General features: G+C 42.6%; 1 protein-coding gene and 1 pseudogene across 1 annotated transcript in view; both read left to right on the plus strand.

Moving 5' to 3' along the window:
- Positions 1–21,641, plus strand: part of Rab31 (RAB31, member RAS oncogene family) — a 143,100-nt gene that overhangs the window by 102,576 nt on the left and 18,883 nt on the right. The gene's annotated exons all lie outside the window — the stretch shown is intronic.
- Positions 3,316–3,917, plus strand: LOC122110963 (annotated as a pseudogene).

The following is a 21,641-nucleotide window of genomic DNA, read 5'->3' on the forward strand; positions in this document are numbered from 1 at the left end:
GAATATGAAAAGATGTTCAGCATCATTGTGGACTTGTCAGAATGGCTGGAAAAAGACAGCAGCCACCCTAATGTTGGTGAGGATATATAAAGGCAGGGTGGTTCTTGCTTGCAACATGAATAGCTGTACTCACTAGCAAAGCCAGTCCAGAAAGAAAGCTGTTGGACAGTTTCTTACAAAACTAAGCATGAGAACATTTACCACATGGTGAAGCAATTAGCACTCTAGAACATTTACCCAGAAAAATGAAATGTTATGCTTACACAAAACCTGCACATAAATATTCATAGACACTTGGTTTGTAACAGCCCCAAACTAGAATCAGCCCAGATGTCCTTCAACAAGTGAGTGGTTAAATAAACTATGGTACATCCACACAGCAATAAAAGGAAACAAATGCTGTTACATGCAACTTGAATGTTGCTGTAGGGGAATTATGCCCAGTGAATCAAGCTCAATTAGACAGCTGTCCATTCTTTATAACAAATACTGACACAAATTAACCTATATAGAGAGGTTTATTTTGGCCCCTAATTTTAGAGGTATCAATCCTTGATGGGTTGGCCCGTTTTCTTTGAGCCTGTGATGATACATTGTGGTAGGAGCAAAGCACCCATTCACCTCATGGCCAGAAATGAAAGAGGAGGAAGGAAGTTCCCCACCTTCTTCAGAGATGCTCCCACAATGACTGACAGGCTTTCACTAGGACCATCTTAAAGTTGCTGACACCTCCAGTTGCACCAAACTGAAGCCCAGGCCTTTAACATGGGGACTTTGTTTTGAGAGGTATTCTAAAGCCAGAGTATGGCAGAAGCTAATTCAAAGTTGTTATGTATGATGTATGATCCCATTTATACAGCATTTTTTAAAAGAAAACATTTTTTTTGAGAGAGAAGATAGATTAATGAGTGTTTGCTGGGGTTTATGGTTGGGATGATAGTATAGGGGAGGGGAAGTTGACATAGTTATAAATGGTTAACAAAAAATACCTTTATTTGAACTTGTCCATAGACTTACACAATTGATAAGAATGTATAGACTTCACATACACACATACACATACACACACACACACACACACACACACACACACACATACACAAAGAAGTAAATACTAGTCAACCTAGAAAAATCTAAACAAGACAGGACATATCAATTTAAAATCCTGTTTATGATGATATTATAGTTTTGAAAAATTAAGCAAACAAGAAATCTGTTGATATTATTTGTTATCTTCACATGTGAATCTACAATTTAAAAAAATTTTTTTTTGTCAGTCATGAGGGCTTGAACTCTGGGCCTGAGTGCTATCCCTGAGCTGTTTTGCTCAGGGCGAGTGTTCTACCACTTTGAGCCACACAGCACCACTTCCATGAATCTAAAATTATCCCAACAAAAGTTCAACAAAGAAAATGTTGATTTAGATAAAAGGTAATATATTAGAATAGTGGTAAATGTGTATATGTACATTATATATGATTATATAGCTAAAAATGGCAAAATGATTGGATTAAATTGGATAAATGATTAACTTAACCTTGATAAATACACCCAGTACATAAAAGAAACTCAAAGCCGGGCACCAGAGGCTCAAGCCTATAATCCTAGCTACTCAGGAGGCTGACATCTAAGGGTTGTAGTTCAAAGCCAGCTCTGGAAGGAAAGCCTGTGAGATTCTTAGCTACAATAAACCACTCAAGTTCCCTCCCCACCCCTGCCCAATTGTGAGCTTGAACTCTGGGCCTGGGCGCTGTCCTTGAGCTCTTCAGCTCCAGGCAAGTGCTCTATCACTTGAGCCACAGTGCCACTTCCAGTTTTCTGGTGGTTTTTTTGGAGATAAGAGTCTCACAGACTTTTCTGCCCCGGCTGGCTTTGAATTTTGACCCTCAGATCTCAGCCTCCTGAGTAACTAGGATTACAGATCTGAGCCACCAGCACCTGGCTTTAAACCACTATGAAAAAACCAGAAGTGGTGCTATGGCTCAAGTGGTGGTAGAGTGCTAAGCTTGAGAAAAAGAATCTCAGGGACAGAGACCAGGCCCTGAGTTCAAGCCCCAGGACTAGCACAAAAGGAAAACAAAGAAAAGAAAAGAAACAAAAGATAATTTTATTAAAAACTCCCCTTCTTTAAACTAGGGGCTAATATTTCATGCTCATAATCCTAGCTACTCAGGAGACTGAGATCTAAGGACCATGGTTCTAAGCCAGGAGACACAGTAAAGTCCATGAGATTCAGAAGTCACGATGTGGCTCAAATGATAGAGCACTAGCCTTTAGTGGAAAAACTAAGGAACAGCTCTAGTACCAGCCCCACACATGCACACATATACAAAATCTCCTATTTAGAGAAAGATGATTATAGTTCAGTAATAGAACACTTGCCAAAAGTATGTGCAAGATCCTAGATTTTATTTTCACTACCACAAAAACAAAACTTAAAACAATACCCACTTAAACCCAACAACAATGAAATTACTACCATTTAAGAAAGAGGAAAGGAAAAGGCTGCTCTCTAGTTCTCTACCCAGAGTATATGTGCACTAGTCTGATCAGTGGTAGCACTGTGACCCTTGTGGGCTCCTGCTTGCTGATGCCAGTTGGGCCACCTGCTTTCCATGCAGGAGAATTTAGTTCTTGGTCAGCCAGTCTGGCTGCTCTGAATTCTGCCTGCTATCAGAAATTTTCTGGGGAGTTGGCCAAATCTCTAAGCCTTCAACCTCATTCAGCACTTGACCTTCTTACTCTGATTACAGCGTTCTTTGCTGTCCTGTAATTCCCAGGAAACTGTATTTCTCATAAGATGGGAGGGTGGGGGGTACATTCAGGATAACAGTATGTAGATGTGCCTGCATGTGTGTGAACATGTGGTGTATGTTCCTCTGTGTGTGTGTATGTGTGTGTGTGTGTGTGTGTGTGTATGTGTGTGTGTGTGAAGCTGATACCATCTTACCTACTTTGGCCATGTAAGCTAGTTGGGGTATTTTGAGAGTAGACTGGAATGGAAGTGGAATTCTGTCTCCAAATTTGGCCCAACCCATGTGAAACATTTAAGTACAAAGTGCTTGGCAGAGGAAGTCCTGTTCTGCCATCAGTGTGCTTTCTGTCCATCACTGCCCAGAAGATAGTACAAATTAAGTAGCCCCCTATCTGAAATGCTTATGACCAATAGTGTTTGGGTTTCAGATCTCAGCATTATTTTTATAAACATAAAAAGATGCCACCCAATCGAGGTTGTGGTCATGGTAGAGGCTGGGGTCATGGCCATGGGCCTCCTGGAGGCAAAGCCAAAGACAATCAATGGATACCCGTCACCAAACTGGGCCACCTGGTTAAGGACATGAAGATCAAGTCTTTGGAGATGTGTCTTTCCTCTCTGCCCATCAAGGCATCTGAGATCAAGGATGAGGTGTTGAAGATTATGCCCATGCAGAAGCAGACTCTAGCTGGCCAGAGCATCAATGGCCAAGTCCGTCTGGTTGTTAAGTGTTCCAAGGAGATTGCCACTGCCATCCCAGGTGCCATCATCTTGGCCAAGCTCTCCATCATCCCTGTGCGGGGAGGTTACTGGGGGAACAAGATTGGCAGGCCTCACACTGTCCTGTGCAAGGTGACAGGCCACTGCGGTTCTGTGCTGGTGTACCTCATCCCCGCCCCCAGAGGCACCAAGATTGTGTCAGCTCCTATCCCAAGAAGCTGCTGCTGATGGCAGGCATCGATGATGCCAGGGGCTGTACTGCTACCTTGGAGAACTTTGCCAAGGCCACCTTTGATGCCATCTCTAAGACCTGACCCCTGACCTCTGGAAAAAGACCATAATCACCAAATCTCCTTATCAGGAATTCAGTGACCATCTTGTGAAAACCCACACCAGAGCCTCCATGCAGAGGACCCAGGCTCCAGCTGTACCTACAACATAGAATTTTATATAAAAATAATAAAGCGAATTAAGCCCATTAAAAAGAAAAAAGATGCAACCAAGTCTACAACATGCAATTCATTTATGTTTCACCTACACCTTATAAACATAGCCTAAAGGTTATTTTACACAATACTTTAAATAATTTTGTGCACAAAAATGAAGCGTTATTGTGGATTCATGGTGCTACTTTAAAAGTGTCAGACTGGAACATTTTGGACTTTGGATCTTTGGACTAGGGTTGCTCATACTGCCATTCAGGGGTAAATGCAAGACTTCTGGCTTGAATTTTTTTTTGGTGGGGGGGAGGGTGTTGATTGTGGGGCTTGGCTGAGTTCAAGGCTAGCCCTCTACCATTTTTGCCACAGAGCTCCACTTCCAGTTTTCTGGTGGTTAATTGAAGATAAAGTCTCACAGCCTGGGCTGGCTTTGAACTGCAGTCCTCAGATCTCAGCCTCCTTAGTGGCTAGGATTACAAGTGTGAGCCACCAGCACCTGGCTCTGACTTGGATTTTTTTTTGGGGGGGGGGGGGGAGGTCTGGGCATGGGGCCTGAACTCTGGGCCTGGGTGCTGTCCCTCAGCTCTTCAGTTCAAGGCTAGCGCTCTACCACTTGAGCCACAACATCACTTCCGGCTTTTTTCTTTTTGCTTATGTTGTGCTGAGGAATCGAATCCAGGGCCTCAGGCATGCAAGGCAAGCACTCTACCACTGAGTCACCTTCCCAGCCCCATGATTTGGATTTTTTTAAGGCTCTAAACCTGAGTGAGAGATTTTCCTGACTTATCTTGGACAGTGCTAGACAAAATTCTTTCTTTGTTGAGATGATTATAAAGCTAGAGTATCTTGTGACTTGAGTGTCTGGAGCATGGAGGCACCGTGGGTGTAGGAAACTGTCTGGGGTGGCATAGAACAGCTTTTGTGGCCACCACTTCTCCTCCTTCCTCCTTCCCACCAGTACTCACCTTGGAGTAGCATTGGCCCAGCTCTCAGGGGCTGGATGCCTAGCTCCTGATGAGACTTGGCTATTTCCTGCTCCTTACCATCTGCTAACACCTGGGTAAAGATTATAAAGTTGAGGACATTTAAAGGACATGCTAATGTTGAAAGAAAGAAAAATTGGCCAGGTCTGGAGGTACATGCCTGTTATCCCAGCACTCAGAAGGTAGAAGCAGGAAGATGAAGAATTCAAGACCAGCATAAACTCCATAATGAGACTCTGTCTCAAGAAAGCAAAAAAGAAGAAAAGAAAGAACCTCAGCTCTGTTGAACATGCATGATCTGGGTTGTCAACTGCTTGTAAAACCTCAGCAGTGCAGAGGCCGGGGAGGAAAACCTCTCCTGGTGGCTTGGCCTGTCCAGGCTGTCAGGAGGAGCAGACACACATGCAGAGCAAATGACATGAGGCCCAGGGCTCATTCTAGGCCTTCTCTGGCTGCAGGATAACAAATTGGCCTGGAGTTCACATAGGAAAAAAATCTTCTCAGAAAGTCTGAGGCACCCAGCAGCCTGGGCAAGTGGGAAAGTGGGGCAACTGAGTCAAGAAGGAAGGAAGGAAGGAAGGAAAGGAGGGAGGGAGGGAGGAAGGAAGGAAAGGAGGGAGGGAGGGAGGGAGGGAGGGAGGGAGGGAGGGAGGGAAGAAGGGGATAACCTTATATTGGTGGTTTAAAAAAAAATTTAAAGCATAAGAATCCATGTGACTCATTAAAAATTTTTATTTCAAGATCCAGTCCTAGAGGTTCTGATTCAGTAGGAAGAGACAGGCAGAGATATAGGTATTTTAAAAAGTGATCTTTAGCTAGACCTAAAAGACACACATATTTATTATGGACATGTGTACACACACACACACACACACACACACACACACACACACACACACACACACGATTGTTTTTATAGTTAAATACGGAACATGAATTAAACTAAGAGACTGTGCAGGAAGGGAAGGGAGAAGGGAGAAAGGAAAAAGAGGGTGAAGAGAAACTCAACAAAAGCTGTTGATCAAATTATATAGGACTCTAGGCATTCACACACAGTGAGACCAAAGGGAGGATACTCTTAGGAGAGGAACAGAAAGGTACAAATACCTATGTGTATCTGATCACATAAAATAATATTTATCGGTCTGGGAAAGTGGCTCAGTGGTAGAGCGCTTGCCTTGCATGCCTGAGGCCCTGGGTTAGATTCCTCAGCACAACATAAGCAAAAAGAAAAAAGCCGGAAGTGGCGCTGTGGCTCAAGTGGTAGAGCGCTAGCCTTGAGCTGAAGAACTGAGGGACAGCGCCCAGGCCCAGAATTCAGGCCCCATGACCAGACCCCAATATATATATGTATATGTATATATACGTATACGTATATATATATGTGTATATATGTACATATCAAAATTACCTTTTTTTTTTTTTTTGGGTCCAGTCATGGGGCCTGAACTCTGGGCACTGTCCCTCAGCTCTTCAGCTCAAGGCTAGCGCTCTACCTCTTGAGCCACAGTACCACTTCTGGCTTTTTTCTTTTTGCTTATGTGGTGCTGGGGAATCGAACCCAGGGCCTCTGGCATGCAAGGCAAGCGCTCTACCACTGAGCCACCTTCCCAGCCCCTACCTTAAAAAGAAAAAAGAAAACCTGTTGATCAGCAGTAAGGAGAGAAATAGACTCTGGTTATTGGGCCAGGGCTGGCTTGGCAGAGAGGATAAAAGAGGTTGAATACAGTTGAATTACATGATTGCAACTATGAAAATGGAACCAGAAAACCTGCTGCAGATGCTATTTTTTTTTGGCATGGGAGGGAGGCAGGGAGTGAGATAGAGGTGGTAAGATTGATTGGAATATAGTATAAACACGTGTGGAGATGTAACAGTGAAAGAATCTCCATATAACTAATACAGGCAAATTGATTTTTTTAAGTGATCCATTTCCAGATGGTTCAGAAATCATACCTGGAAACATATTGCCTTAAGTGATAGAGAAGAATGAAGAAGGAATACATCCCAACTGATTGTAGGCCACATCTGCCTGGGCCTCTTGCTCCTTGCAGGCTTTATGGAGAATAGAGAGGCATCTCACTTTTCAGGAATGTTACTCCATCCCACTCCCTATAGAAGCAGCTCCAGCAGCCCTCTGTCCTTCCTCTTGTGCATTCCTCACATCAACTGTCATCAGGAGAAAATGTGAAATTGGATTGGTTTGCTTGCATTTGATAACAGGAGTCTCCTCCTGGAATGTTGACTCTCTTTTATCCAATCCATACCGATTTGTCTTTGGCTGAGGCAGGGAATTGGGATCATTTGGCTGTGAGGTGGCTATCAATGAAGAAAAGTCCTGCTTATCCCTCTCCTAGCCTTAAAGCCAGAAATACTCCCTCATGGTTCCTCTATAAAGGTCATCTTTATAAGAAACCTGGATACATAGCCACCCTCATAAGTACTTTCTCGGAAGAAACTACTCCTACCTCACCCCTCCTCTATGACACTATCTGGTTCCATATTCCCTTTGCTTGATCTTGCTTTGCTGATTCTGAATTTGTGTGGGGAGGGGGCGGGAGGGGGGTTCATGCATGCATGTATGCTGGTATGGGACCTTGAATACAGGGCTTGGCACTGTCCCTTATCTTTGAGCCACAGCTCCACTTCTGGCTTTCTGGTGGATAACTGGAGATAAGAGACTTAAGGACATTCCTGCTTACTCTGGCTTCGAACTAGGATCCTCAGATCTCAGTATCCTGAGTAGTTATAATTATGACTTTGAGCCACCAACGTCTGGTGATTTTGAACTTTTGACTCTACATAAGTCCCTTTTTGGATTCTGCCAGATAATGGGATTCAGCTAATGGATTCTATTGTAATGTGAGCTGCTCTTCAAGTTTAAGGTGCTCTGTGATCATTTCCACTTCTCCCCAGCATCATTAGGACTGTGAATGAATCAGAAAGGGAAAGGCGGGGAACCATGATGTTCTGATAGGACACCCGCTAGTGGTGAGAGTTGCCCAATAAGAGAGATAGTAGAAGTTGGGTTTTGGTATCTTATACCTGTAATCCTAAAATGTTCAGGAGGCTGAGATACTAGGATTGTGGTTCACGGTCAGCTTGGGCAGGAAAGTCTATGGGACTCTGTCTCCACTTAACCACCAAAAAGCTAGAAGTGGAGATGTGGCTCAAACAGTAGAGTACTAGCTTTGGACACACAAAAAAGCTAAGGGACAGTGCCCAGGCCCTGAATTCAAGCCCCAGAACTACTAGTGTGCACATGCGCGCGCACACACACACACACACACACACACACACACACACACACACACACACACACACACACACAGACTTGGCTGAGAAATGTAAACAGTGAATCTTCCTTCCTCTCAGAGGTGTGAGTGATGAGCTTGAAAGATGCTGATATCATTGGTCTCCTCTATGCAAGACCCTCCCATTTCCCCATCCATGCAACCAAGAGCACTTGGAGGCAATTGTTATAATCACTGCCCCTTCTATGGAATGGTATTGTGGTCTCTGAGATCTCACAATAATGCTCTGTTTTCTCTTAGAGTCACACTGGAAAATATTGGTGAGGGTAGGGCCAGTGAGTCAGGAACTTTTATTCTGGAGTAGAGTTTTTTGGCAAGAGAAGAGCATCTGGAGAAGAAGTGAAAAAAGAGTAAGATTGGAAGAGGGGAATTTGGCTTGTCAGTTCTGTCACATGTTAAACATCACATGTCATAAGTGGGGCTATGGAGATGGTGAATCATGGTGGCCAGTGTCACAGGCAGAGCTGAGAGGATGCCACCTGTCGTGGTGGGGTTAACTATGACTGGGGTAAAAAGAAGATTCCTGAAAGAGGAAGCTTCTGGACAAAACCTGAGGTGGGAGTGGGCTTGGTACATGTGATGGGGAAGGGTCCTCAAGAACATGTTGGAGAACATCCTGACAGAGTGACAGGCCTGCTTTTGAACCTTATACAAGTGGAATAATACTGTATTTTGCGATGACTTGGTTTTTTGTGTTCAACCAGCTTATGAGATCCACCCAAATGAATGTTAGCTGAAGTTTGTACATTTTCATTGCTGTGTATGGTTTCATTTTATGTATCTGTCTATTTTATTGCTGATGAGTACTTCTGGTTTCATATTTTGAGCATCATTCTTTGCTATTCTTGTCCACACTTTACAATGCCATATGGGCCTCACAGATCTTTGAGCTGTGGTATATGAGTTTAATTAGCAAGATGGACACATGTTCAGTTTAATCTGGTCATGTCAATATTCTCCAGAGTAAATACCGACAATTTGTGAGGCTTCCTGCTGCCCTACATCCTTGCTAAGTCTTGTATTGGGAGACTTCAGTATGTGTGGTGGCATCTGACAGTCATTTCAGTTTATACTTCCCTAGCTAGCAACAGAGCTGACACCTTTTTATATGTCTAGTTGGCCATTCTCATTTTCTTTGTTTTTCCTTGCCTATTAACCTTTAAGTAGTTGTACACAGAGGTTTCAATTCAACATGTCAATCTATAAGTATAATGAATCTCATTCTTGTTTTCTTTGCTTTAAAAAACATTTCATTGTCAAGATGATGTAAAGAGGGGTTACAGTTATATAAGTAAGGCAGTGATTACATTTCTTGTCTAACTTGTTACCCCTTCCCTCATTTTTCTCCCTCCTTCTCTCCCCCCCAATTGGAAACCCCAAGTTGTACAGATCATTTCCAACATATTGCCTTGTAAGTATCATTGTTGCATAGGTTCCCCCTTTGTCTTTTGTATCACCATTTTGTTGTTCCCTTTCCCTTCCCTAGTTTAGATAAACATACATACAATACCCAGGGTACCAAAATCAAACAGTGACAACAGAGGATAAACCAAAGGGGGGAAAACACAAAAGAAAAAAGAAATTGCATCGTATATTGAGAACAACAACAACAAAGAAAAACCTCTGTCGTCCATGTCTCGAGTTCATTTCGTTTAGCATCATCTTATATTGTCATATGTACATAGCTATTGAGCTATTCTGCTCATCTGCTAAGATTATCCTAGATATATTCTTTTATGTGAAGTCCATTCCATTTTCTACCAAGTTTTCTGTTGGATTACCTTAAACTTGTTTATGTTATTTTATTTTTATTTTGCCAGTACTGGGGCTTGAACTCAGGCCTGTGTACGGTCCCTGAGCTTCTTTTGCTCAAGGCTAGCACTATACTACTTGAGCCATAGCACCACTTCTGGCCTTTTCTGTTTATATGGTATTAAGGAATTGAACCCAGGGCTTCATGCATGCTTAGGCAAGCACTCTGCCACTAAGCCACATTCCCAGCCCCTTGTTTATTCTTTTTTGTTTTGGTTTGTTTTTTTTTGGTCGTTCATGGGGCTTGAACTCTGGGCTAGGGTGTTTGTCCCTCAACTCTCTCAGTTCAAGGCAAGCGTTCCTCCACTTGAGCCACAGCACCACTTCCAGTTTTCTGGTGGTTTATTGGAGATAAGAGTCTTACGGAGTTTCTTGCCTGGGCTGGCTTTGAACTGTGATCCTCAGATCTCAGCCTCCTGAGTAGCTAGGATTACAGGTGTGAGCCACCGGTGCTCAGCCCCTTGCTTATTCTTAAAATAAAAAAAAAAATGTATATTTAATCAATGCTGTTCCTTTGTCATCTGTATATATTGGAATATTGTCTTCAGTTTATCTAAGTCTTATCTTCTTATTCCATGTTGTCACTTTAGTATCACAAGTCCTTAAGTCTTATGTAATGTGATTTGTCAAATTTTTCCTTTATTGTTTGTTTCATTGGAAAATGGTTTTGGGGGTGCCTTATAAGAAATCTTTCCAGTATTCCAAGATCAGGAAGAGAGTCTCCTGCTTTGCAGTTTTGTGATGCTCTGTTTTTAAGTCACTTGACTTTTTTTTTTGTCAGTCATGGGGCTTGAACTCTGGGCCTGGGCGCTGTCCCTCAGCTCTTCAGCTCAAGACGAGCACTGTACCACTTGAGCCACAGCGCCACTTCTGATTTTCTGAGTGGTTTATTGGAGATAAGAGTCTCACGGACTTTCCTGCCCGGGCTGGCTTTGAACCGCGATCTTCAGATCTCAGCCTCCTGAGTAGCTAGTTTTACAGGCTTGAGCCACCAGCACCCAGCGTCATTTGACATTTTTACATATGCTGTTGCTTTTCTTAGCTATTTGGTTATCTCAATGTTATTAAGAACCTTTTATTCTCTGAGCCAGTACTGGGACTTGAACTCTGAGACTGGGTGCTATCCCTGAGCTTTTTTACTTCAACCACTGGTTCTCTACCACTTGAGCCATAGCTCTGCTTCCAGCTTTTTGGTGCCTAGTTGGAAAGAAGAGTTTCATGAACTTTCCTGCCCTGTTTGGCTTTGAACTATGATCCTCAATTCTCAGCCTCTAGAGTAGCCAGGATTACAGACATGAGCCTTCAGTGTTCAGCTAAGTCCTTTCTTTCCCCACTGTCTTTCAGTACCATATTAGGCTTATATCACGTGTGATATATTTCCAAGGTTCTCTATTCTGTTCTTATTTATATGCAAATGTTACACTCAATCAGTACAGTTTTTTTTTTTTGGGGGGGGGGGGGGTCCGGTCGTGGGGCCTGAACTCTGGGCCTGGGCACTGTCCCTCAGCTCTTCAGCTCAAGGCTAGCGCTCTACCACTTGAGCCATAGCGCCACTTCCGACTTTTTTCTTTTTGCTTATGTGGTGCTGAGGAATTGAACCCAGGGCCTCAGGCATGCAAGGCAAGCACTCTACCACTGAGCCACCTTCCCAGCCCCTTAATCAGTACAGTTTTATCATACGTCTTGGCAAATGAATGGACTTATGATGTGCTCTGGTTATCTTTATCTGGCCCTAGAAGATTTTCTGATGGTAGTCTGGATTAGGATATGTCTGTTACATTGGATTTATTTTATACTTTGGGTTAGAATGTACTACTGTGTTATTTTTTGTTCTGGAAGTGGAACTGTCTCAAGAGCACCTGCCTTGAGTGAAAAAGCCAAGCAAAAGTAGATCCCTGAGTTCAAGCCCCATTACTGACACACACATAGGCACCCCCCCCCCCCCAACATATGCACACATATACACACACAAATAGCATATTTATTTAGTTGTGTTAACTGTTCCAGTTTGGGCCACTACGAGTTCTTTCTGGTGACTTCTGGGCCTCTATGACATTGTCTATCACTTTGGGCTTTTTGTTTGTTTTGTTTTTGTTTTTTTTGAGTGTTTGCTTAAGCATAATAAGATGCTCCAGAATTACTTTATATTGTCAGTCCCAGCTGCAGAGTGGCCCATTTTTCCAAGGAGCTCTAGATTCTTTTACTGGAAAAGTGGTATTAAAAAACAAGATCTGAAGGCTCACACCTGTAATCCTAACTACTCAGGAGACTGAGATCTGAGGATCATAGTTCAAGGCTAACCCAAGCAAGAAAATCTGAATAGTTTGTGCTAATCTTGATAATCCCACCAAAAATGTCAGTGCTATTATTCATAAGGAAGCTCCCACAGGGTAGTTAGGAGCTTGCTCTGGGCCCTGTAGCTGGCAGGGTATATGGCCCAGCTTTCAAACTAGCAAATCTTGTGAGCTTCACCTTCTTGCTATTTCACATCTCATAAGAAGTAAAGTTCAAATAAGGGTTGAGACAAAGGATAATCTCCAAAATTTGGCACAGATAATTCTTTCCAGTGTTTTGTGGCTTCTGCAGGACTAGACTAAATTTCTGTGGGGTCTTTTTTTTTTTTTTTTGGTTGGTCATGGAGCTTGAACTCTGGGCCTGAGCGCCGTCCCTCAGCTCTACAGCTCAAGGCTAGTGCTCTACCATTTGCGCCACAGTGCCACTTCTGGTTTTCTGGTGGTTTATTGGAGATAAGAGTTTCACGACTTTTCCTTCTCTGGGCTGGCTTTGAACTGCAAGCCTCAGATCTCAGCCTCCTAGTAGCTAGGATTATAGGCGTGAGCCACCAGTGCCCGGCTGAAATGGGGAATTAAGAAGTAAATTTTGCCAGGTGTCAAAGGCCTATGCCTGTAATCCTCGCTACCCAGGAGGCTGTAATCTAAGGATCATGGTTCAAAGCCAGTCTGTACAGGAAAGTCTGTGAGGCTCTTATGTCCAATTACCCAACAAAAACCCAAAAGTGGAGCTGTGGCTCAAGTGGTAGAATGCCAGTGTTAAGTGAAAACACTAAAGGACAACAGTTAGGGCCTGAGTTCAATTCCCAGTACTGGCACAAAAAAACAAACAAACAAATTTTTCTGAGACCATGTTTTCTGCTTGATACTTAAGTTCCAATCCCTTAGTTTCCATGAAAAGCAACCTATTTTAAGTTTGTGGCAGAGAACCTGGCACAGCCTGCTCGAATTTGACACCAGGAATTTGGCCCTGAGTAATCAGCTATGCCCGACACACATTATTAAGCAGGCTGAACCCCATGGGAACAGAAACTGGAAGACCTCAGATCATTGTTACAGGTCGTTGTCCAGTTAGATCCTTACAGGAAAGGTATTAATTATTCTCCCTTTTTTAAAAAAAGGAGTTGATTTGGGGTTTAGTTTGAGTACAAACATCTGTAACAACTAGCACTCAAAATTGATTTGCTGCATTCAATAGTTAGAAAGGCTGGTAAAAGTGTGTGTATTGCACAGATGTTTTGATTATTTGGAGAAAACAGGAACTAATGGGATGGAAACCTCTAAACATTTCACTGGGTGCTGTGGGGAATGGAGAGGTGTATGACTGTTTCAAGGGAGCATGGTCCCTTACTAGGCTTGGTCTTGATGGAATGTGGTAGATTTCCTTGCTGTGGGCTAGAATACCTGAACCTTGTGGCTTTGACCAAAAAAAAGTTCCATTCAGTGTTTACCAGCATTCTTCTGCTCATGGTTGGTTGCTCTGTTAATGATGTTAATGATGGCCTGTATTAATATAGCATGCTTAGTCTTTTAAATGTCACCTTGGATCTGGGCTGTGGTTCCCAGTGAAAATAAAAGAGGGTGTTAATATTTTAAATGAAATATTAAATGTTATATTTTAGGAGCATGGCAGAATATAAAACTTTTTTTTATTGCTGCTATGGAGTTTGATGGATTAATTGATTGCCAAAACTGAGGCTTGAACTCAGAGCCTCATGCTCTTGTGTATTTTTGCCCAACTCAACCACTTGAGGCACAGCTCTACTTCTGGCTTTTTCTTGGAGATAACAGTCTCACAGACTTTCTTTCCCTGGCTGACTTCAAATCATTTTATTGATTGATTGATTGGTTGCCAGTCCTGGGGCTTGAACTCAGGGCCTGGACACTGTTGCTGAGCTTTTTTTGCTTAATGATAGCACTCTACCACTTGAGCCACAGTGCCATTTCCAGCTTTTTCTGTTTATCTGGTACTGAGGAATCGAACCCAGGGTTTCATGCATCCTAGGCAAGCACTCTACCACTAAGCCACATTTCCAGGCCCTGGCTTTAAAACTTAATCTTCAGATCTCCTAAGTGGCTAGGATGTCAGGCATGAATCACCAGAACTTGATAGCTATGGAGTTTTAGAAAAACAATGTGCATTCTACAAATAACCAGAAGACTTGTTCTGGGAAGAACTCCCGGCCACATGTCACTCCTCCACACATCACTGTAAAATGGTGCCTGAGCAATGGGCATTTTATTATGCTCTATAAATCGCCATCTTGATACAACTTTCTAAAATCTTGGAGTCATAGTGTCCTGTGATGAATCAGACAGAATACAAAAGCATCATCTCAGCCTTTAATGGTCCACCCCCTGAATGGTTCCTCTCAAGCTTTACAATGCATAAGAAGGAAGCTTTGATCTTGCAGAATTCCTGTTCACCCAAGGACATTCTGTTTCAGTAGCTCTGGGACAATGGGTTCTCCTTATCCAACCATTGCCAAAATGATCATTATTGTAAGTGGGCAGCATTTTGAAGGGATCCTTGGGATTGTTGCAGGGTAGTGAGGCAGGGGTCACTTCTCCCCTAGTTTGTAACATCCTGGTGTGTTGCTTTTTGATAAGTGTTTTATTTTGGGGGGAAGCAACAATTCTTTTGCTGTGCTCCAAGGTGCCTGACCATCCTAGTGGACACAGTTGGTTACAGTTAAGCTCCCTGAACTCTGGTCAGCAGCCTGCCTGCAATGCGCATGCTCCATGTTACGTGCTTATGCTCCCACATGACCTACTACTGAACATGTGTCAGCTTGGCCTTTGTGGATGAAATAGTGAACCTATTTTCATATGTTAGCAGGAATAAGAAACCTGCCATTATTTTCTGTTTTTACCTACACACAAATATCCAGTTAGAAATTAAACTAATAATTAAACACAATAACTAATTAGAAATACACAAATACCAATTAAAAAGTGAAATAGTAATTAAACCCTTAACCATAGTAACTAAAAAATTTAAATAACATAGTAGTCAGCTTTTTTTATGTAACTTTTTATTTATTTATTTATTTATTTGGTCGGTTGTGGGGCTTGAACTCTAGGCCTGATCACTTTCCCTGCACTTTTCAGCTCAAGGCAAGCACTCTACGGCTTGAGCCACAGTACCACTTGTAGTTTTCAAGTGGTTTACTGGAGATAAGAGTCTCACGGCGTTTCCTGCCCGGGCTGGCTTTGAACCATGTTCCTCAGATTTCAGCCTCCTGAGTCGTTAGGATTACAGCGTGAACCACTAGCACCTGCCTTAACTTTTTAATTTTTGAAAAATTTTAATTTTAGGAAAATTTTACAGAAAGCTAGGTTCCCTAATATGTAAAGCTGACTTACAGATAAGATGATTTCCCTCCATAATACCAAAACCAAACCAAAAGGGAACACACACAGGAAGCATGCCACAGAAATACTCATGTGTGGCTTAGGAAATGTTTTACATTCTTGAATTAAAATTTCTCAGAATTAATGTCTGATTGTGTGTGTGTGTGTGTGTGTGTGTGTGTGTGTGCACGCGCACACACCCACGTGCTCTGAACTCAGGGCCTTATTTGGCTTTTTCACACAAAGCTGATGCCCTACCACTTGAACTACTTCCAGGTTTTTGGTGGTTAATTGGAGATAAGAGTCTTTGGGATTGGTCTGCCAAGAGTGGCTTTGAATCTCAATCCTCAGATCTCAGCCTTTCTGAATAGCTAGGATTACTGGCATGCACCACCAGCATTTGGCCTTCTGGGTATTTTATTAGGCCACCTGTGAATAGGTCTCAAATTAAAACCTGTGATTAGAACACTGCCTGGGGTAGAGACGAGGTATTGGGGAGGATGGCTCTCATCTATCTTCAAAGAGGTGCAGGAACTGAACTTCCCTTAAGCCCTTGGGGAGCAGAAGGCGTTGTCTGGTGACCTACCAATTTGATCCCCTCCTTCTCAGACAGGGGGTTGGGATTCCTTTCTGGTGTACCTGTCTTCTTTTTCTTTGCTATTGGTAGAGGAGGAACCCTGGAAACTTGAACTAGTCCTGAAATTAGAACAAGTCAGCTGCCATGTTGCTGGGTAACACCCATGACAACAAACAAAGACCTTTATTGGGTAGTACAGGCCTGTTAAATTCTAGAGCCCACAGGAATGCTGTGTACCTCTTGCCCCTTCCAAGCAGCCTCTAAGTACAAGTGGCCAGCTCAGGGTTTCTGCTTGTGTCCAGGGATCTCAAGGAAATACAATAAATGGGATTAAAGCTGGGCTGACAAAGAGTCGCCTGTTTCATGTACTTTCACACCAAAGGCTTTTCTGGCCTTTGCAATAATGCAGCCAGTCCTCATTCCTAGGGCTTTTCCTGTGGGCCTTCCCCTTAAGCCCATATAACCCCTCCCTGTCTGCCTCTGCTTTTCACAGATGGTGGCTTGGGTATCTGTCAGCAAGCCATTCAACAGGTGTTTACTGATAGGTTTTACTTAAGTGCCAGATTCTCTGAGAATACTGTACACTGACAAATGCCATGATCTTAGCTTTGTATCACTGCTCCTTCTAGTCCCTGGCAACCAAAAGTTTTAGGGAAATAGGCTCAGGAGGCAAAGAGACTCTTGCACTCAAACTGCCTCCTCAGAAGGATCTAGAATTCTCATTATTTACAAGGGGCCTCTCATTCCATGCTGAGCACTATGCTAAACATTGGGATTGCCCAAGATGGACTCTGGGCCTGAAGGAGTGGGTAGGAGAACACTGAGCATGGAAGTAGAAGTATTTTCTTCCTCTCAACTAGAAAGCTAGTTGAGGAATGCAAAAACAAAAACAAAAATAAAAAAGAAGGAAAAGAAAAAAAATCACAATTTCATCAGCCTTTATGGTTTAATAGTTCAAACTCCCATTCAGAGTAGCTTAATTAAAAGATTATTTGATGTATAATCTTTTTTGTTTTTTATTGTGATACTGTACAGAGGGGTTACAGTTACATTAGCAAGGTAATGAGTACATTGTTGCTTCTTCCTTTGTTTCCCCCCTACCATCCCTTCCCTCCCACCTCCACAACTACACTCCCCCCTCCTCTCTCTACCCCCCCCCCCCATCCCCAGTCTAAACTTCATTTTTCAATAAAACACTAGTCTTATACATCTCATTGTTACAGTGGGTCACCCTGTATTCCTATTTAAACATTTTGTTTTTTCCCTTCCCCACCCCAAATTATACCGACATCAAATACAGTGAAAACAGGGGTTATACTATGGGGGAGGAACATACAAAGCAACAAAATAATCACATGGTACCATATAAATACATTAGAAACAATAGCAAGAAAGAAAAAACCAGCTGGGTGCTTGTGGCTCATACCTGTAATCCTAGCTACTCAGGAGGCTAAGATCTGAGGATCATGGTTCGAAGCCAGCCCGGGCAGGAAAGTCCCTGAGACTCTTATCTCCAATAAACCACTAGAAAAAACAGAAGTGGCGCTGTGGCTCAAGCAGTAGAGTGCTCGCCTTGAGCTGAAGAGCACAGGGACAGCGCCCAAGCCCAGAGTCCAAGCCCCACAACCACCAAAAAAATAAATAAAAGAAGAGAAAAGAAAAGAAAAAACCACTTGTGTCCCTATCTTGGGGTTCATTTCGCTTGGCTTCATCTTATCTGGTCATATGAACATAGCTTTTGACCTTTTCTACTTGTCCCAGACATATACTAGTTATTGCAAATAAGGGAAACCATGGGGCCTATGTTTCTTTGGGCCTGGCTTATTTCACTTAATATAATTTCTCCCATTTCCTAACAAATGGAGCAATGTCATTCTTTCTGATGGAGGCATAGAATTCCATTGTGTATATATACCACATTTTCTTGATCCATTCATCTACTGAGGGGCATCTGGGTTGCTTCCATATCTTAGCTATGGTAAATAATGCTGCAATAAACATAGTTGTGCTGGTAGTTTTAGTTGTTTGTGATCATTTGGGTAAATGCCCAAAAGTGGGATTGCTGGGTCATAAGGGAGCTCTATGTGGAGTCTTTTGAGGAACCTCCATACTGCTTTCTAAAGTGGTTGAACAAGTTCACCCTCCCACCAAAAGTGCAGTAGGGTTCCCTTCTGGCCACATCCACTCCAGCATCTGTTATTAGAGTTCTTGATTATAGCCATTCTAACGGGTGAGGTGGAATCTCAATGATGTTTTGATTTGCATTTCTTTTATGGCTAGAGAGGTTGAACATTTCTTCATGTATCTATTGGCCATTCTTATTTCCTCTTCAGAAAAGTTTCTTTTTTTTCTTTTTTTTTGGTTGGTCGTGGGGCTTGAACTCGGCTTGGGTGCTGTCCCTGCGAGCTTCAGTGAGCGCTCTACCACTTGAGCCACAGCGCCACTTCCCAGAAAAGTTTCTATTTAAGTCTTTATCCCACTTATTTATTGGGCAGTTGTTTCTTTGAGGATTTGTTTTTGGGGGATTTAATTTTTTGAGTTCCAAGTATATTTTAGATATGAGACCCTTGTCCAATGTATGTCTAGTGAAGATCTTCTCCCACTCTGTGGGCTTTCTATTGACCTTGCTAGCTATGTCCTTTGCCATGCAGAAGCTCTGCAGCTTCATGCAATCCCATTGTCCACCTTTCTTTGATTTGTTGTGCTTCTGGGTCTCTATTAAGAAAATTTAACCTGTGCCAAGGAGACCTAGGGTTTCTCCTATTCTGTCCTGTAATACTTTGACTCCGAGGTCTTTGATCCATATGGAGTTGATTCTGGTGATATAGAAGGACCTAGCTTTAGTTTTCTATAGGTGATTAACCAATTTTACCAGCACCATTTACTGAAGAGGCTGTCTTTCTTTCATTCTATTTGTTTAGCTCCCTTATTGAAGATTAGGTGGCTATAGGTCTGTGGGTTCATTTCTGGGTTTTCAATTCTATTGCATTGGCCTGAGGTCTGTTCTTATGCCAGTACCAAGCTGTTTTAATTGCTATGGCTTTGTAGTAGAGTTTGAAATTTGGTATTGATGTTCCTCCAGTACTGTTCTTTCTGTTAAGGATTGTTTTTGCTATTTAGGATCTTTTATTGTTCCATATGAATTTTTGGATTGCCTCTTCTATTTCCTTGAAGAATGAGGTTGAAATATTGATAGGTATTGCATTTGAGTTTGTAGATAGCCTTGGGAAGTATTGCCATTTTTAGGATGTTGATCCTTCCAATCCAGGAGCATGGGAGGTTTTTCCACTTTCTGAGTTCTGTTTTGATTTCCTTTTTCAGGTTTTTAAAGTTTCTATTGTAGATGTCCTTCACTTCTTTAGTTGAGTTAATTTCTAGGTATTTTATTTTTTGTGGGGCTATTACAAAAGGAGTTGCTTTTCTGATTTCAGCTGTGCTCTTCTCATTGTTGGCATACAGAAAAGCCATTGATTTTTGAGGGTTAATTTTATTCCCTGCTACTTTGCCAAATTTTGAATCAGCTTGAGTAATTTGGGAATGGAATCCATGGGATTCTTTAAATACAAGATCATGTCATCTGCAAAGAGGGAGAGTTTTACTTCCTCTTTTCCTATTTCGATCCCCTTTATATTTGCATCTTGTCTTATCGCTGTAGCTAGGCATTCTAATACTAAATTGAAGAGAAGCGGAAAGAGTGAACATCCTTGTCTCATTCTTGAGTTTAAAGGAAATGGCTTTAGTTTTTCACCATTAAGTGTAATGCTGGCTGTAGGTTTTTCATATATAGCCTTTATCATATTGATGAATGTTCCATGGATTCCTAATTTTTCCAGAGCCTTCATCATAAAGGGGTGTTAGATCTTGTCAAATGCTTTTTCTGCATCTATTGAGATAACCATGTGGTTCTTATCCTTGCTCTTGTTGATGTGAATAATTATATTAATTGATTTGCATATATTGAACCATGATGTATAATCTTAAGAGTGGTGAGGGGGTTGGAGGCATAGTTCAGTTGGTAGAGTGCTAACCAGTGAGTGAAAGCATTAGGCACCAAGTTTGAGTTCTAGTCTTGGACTTCCTCCTCGCCCCCCTCCCCCCAAAAAAGTGGTAAATCTTACCTTCAGATCTTGCCACTTAGGAACAAGAATGAATAGATGCAGATTGTAGAACTTTTGCTATCTGGAATGGTCTCCTTCTTGCTACCCATATAGTTGCACTTGCTCTGTAGAGGAAGATGCTGGAGTTGAGAGATGATAGGCCTTGATTCTCATCAGCCAAGGTCATGGCTGTTCTCCTTAGCAGTGGGTGAAACTAGCTGGGTACTAGTGGCTCATCCTAACTACTCAAGAGACTGAGCTCTGAGGATCATGGTTCAAAGCTAGCCAGAATAGAAAAGTCTGAGCCTCTTATCTCCAGTTATCCATCAAAAAGCTAGAAGTGGAGTTATGGTTCGAGTGGTAGTGGAAAAGGCTAAGGGAAAGTGTTCAGGCCTTGAGTCCAAACTCTAGTGCCAGTGCCGCCCTCCCCTCCCCCCCCCCCCCATTTTTTCAAATTAAAAATAAAACAAGCGGGGCTGGGAAGGTGGCTCAGTGGTAGAGCGCTTGCCTTCATGCTTGAAGCCCTGGGTTCGATTCCTCAGCACCACATAAACAAAAAGAAAAAAAAGCCGGAAGTGGCGCTGTGCATCAAGTGGTAGAGCGCTAGCCTTGAGCTGAAGAGCTGAAGGACAGCGCCCAGGCCCAGAGTTCAGGCCCAGGACTGGACCCCCCCCCCCCAAAAAAAAAAAAATAAAATAAAACAAGCAAAATCCCATCTCGTCACGGCTATTCTGAGAAGTTGAGAAAATGCAGAGTCCAGCACAGTGCCTGGCAGAGTTGTGCTCAACTTTTGTTATATCTCTGAAAGAATCCTTATATTTCCAAGATTTTTTTTTTTTTTTTGGTCCGGTCGTGGGGCCTGAACTCTGGGCCTGGGCGCTGTCCCTCAGCTCTTCAGCTTAAGGCTAGCGCTCTACCATTTGAGCCACAGCGCCACTTCCGGCTTTTTTCTTTTTGCTTATGTGGTGCTGGGGAATCGAACCCAGGGCCTCAGGCATGCAAGGCAAGCGCTCTACCACTGAGCCACCTTCCCAGCCCTATTTCCAAGATTATTGCAGAGATCAAGGAACAACATATTTCAAAAATGACTTCCTCTAGACATAGTATATTTGGATGAACAAGTTGAGCTCCAAACATGACAAATATTTGTCCAAAACAGATGGTTAGTTAGTCAATGGCTAAACTAGAATTTAAATTCATGACAGTCTGCCCTTTGTGACCAGGACTGATGTTTACAGCCGAGAACCTATAGTAAGCTCTTGACATTTCAGTAAAAATGTGTCTCAGTTGACCTGTGG

The sequence above is a fragment of the Dipodomys spectabilis genome, unplaced genomic scaffold, assembly GCF_019054845.1.
Source record: "Dipodomys spectabilis isolate Male_0828 unplaced genomic scaffold, ASM1905484v1 ptg000083l, whole genome shotgun sequence".
NCBI classification, from domain to species: domain Eukaryota; kingdom Metazoa; phylum Chordata; class Mammalia; order Rodentia; family Heteromyidae; genus Dipodomys; species Dipodomys spectabilis.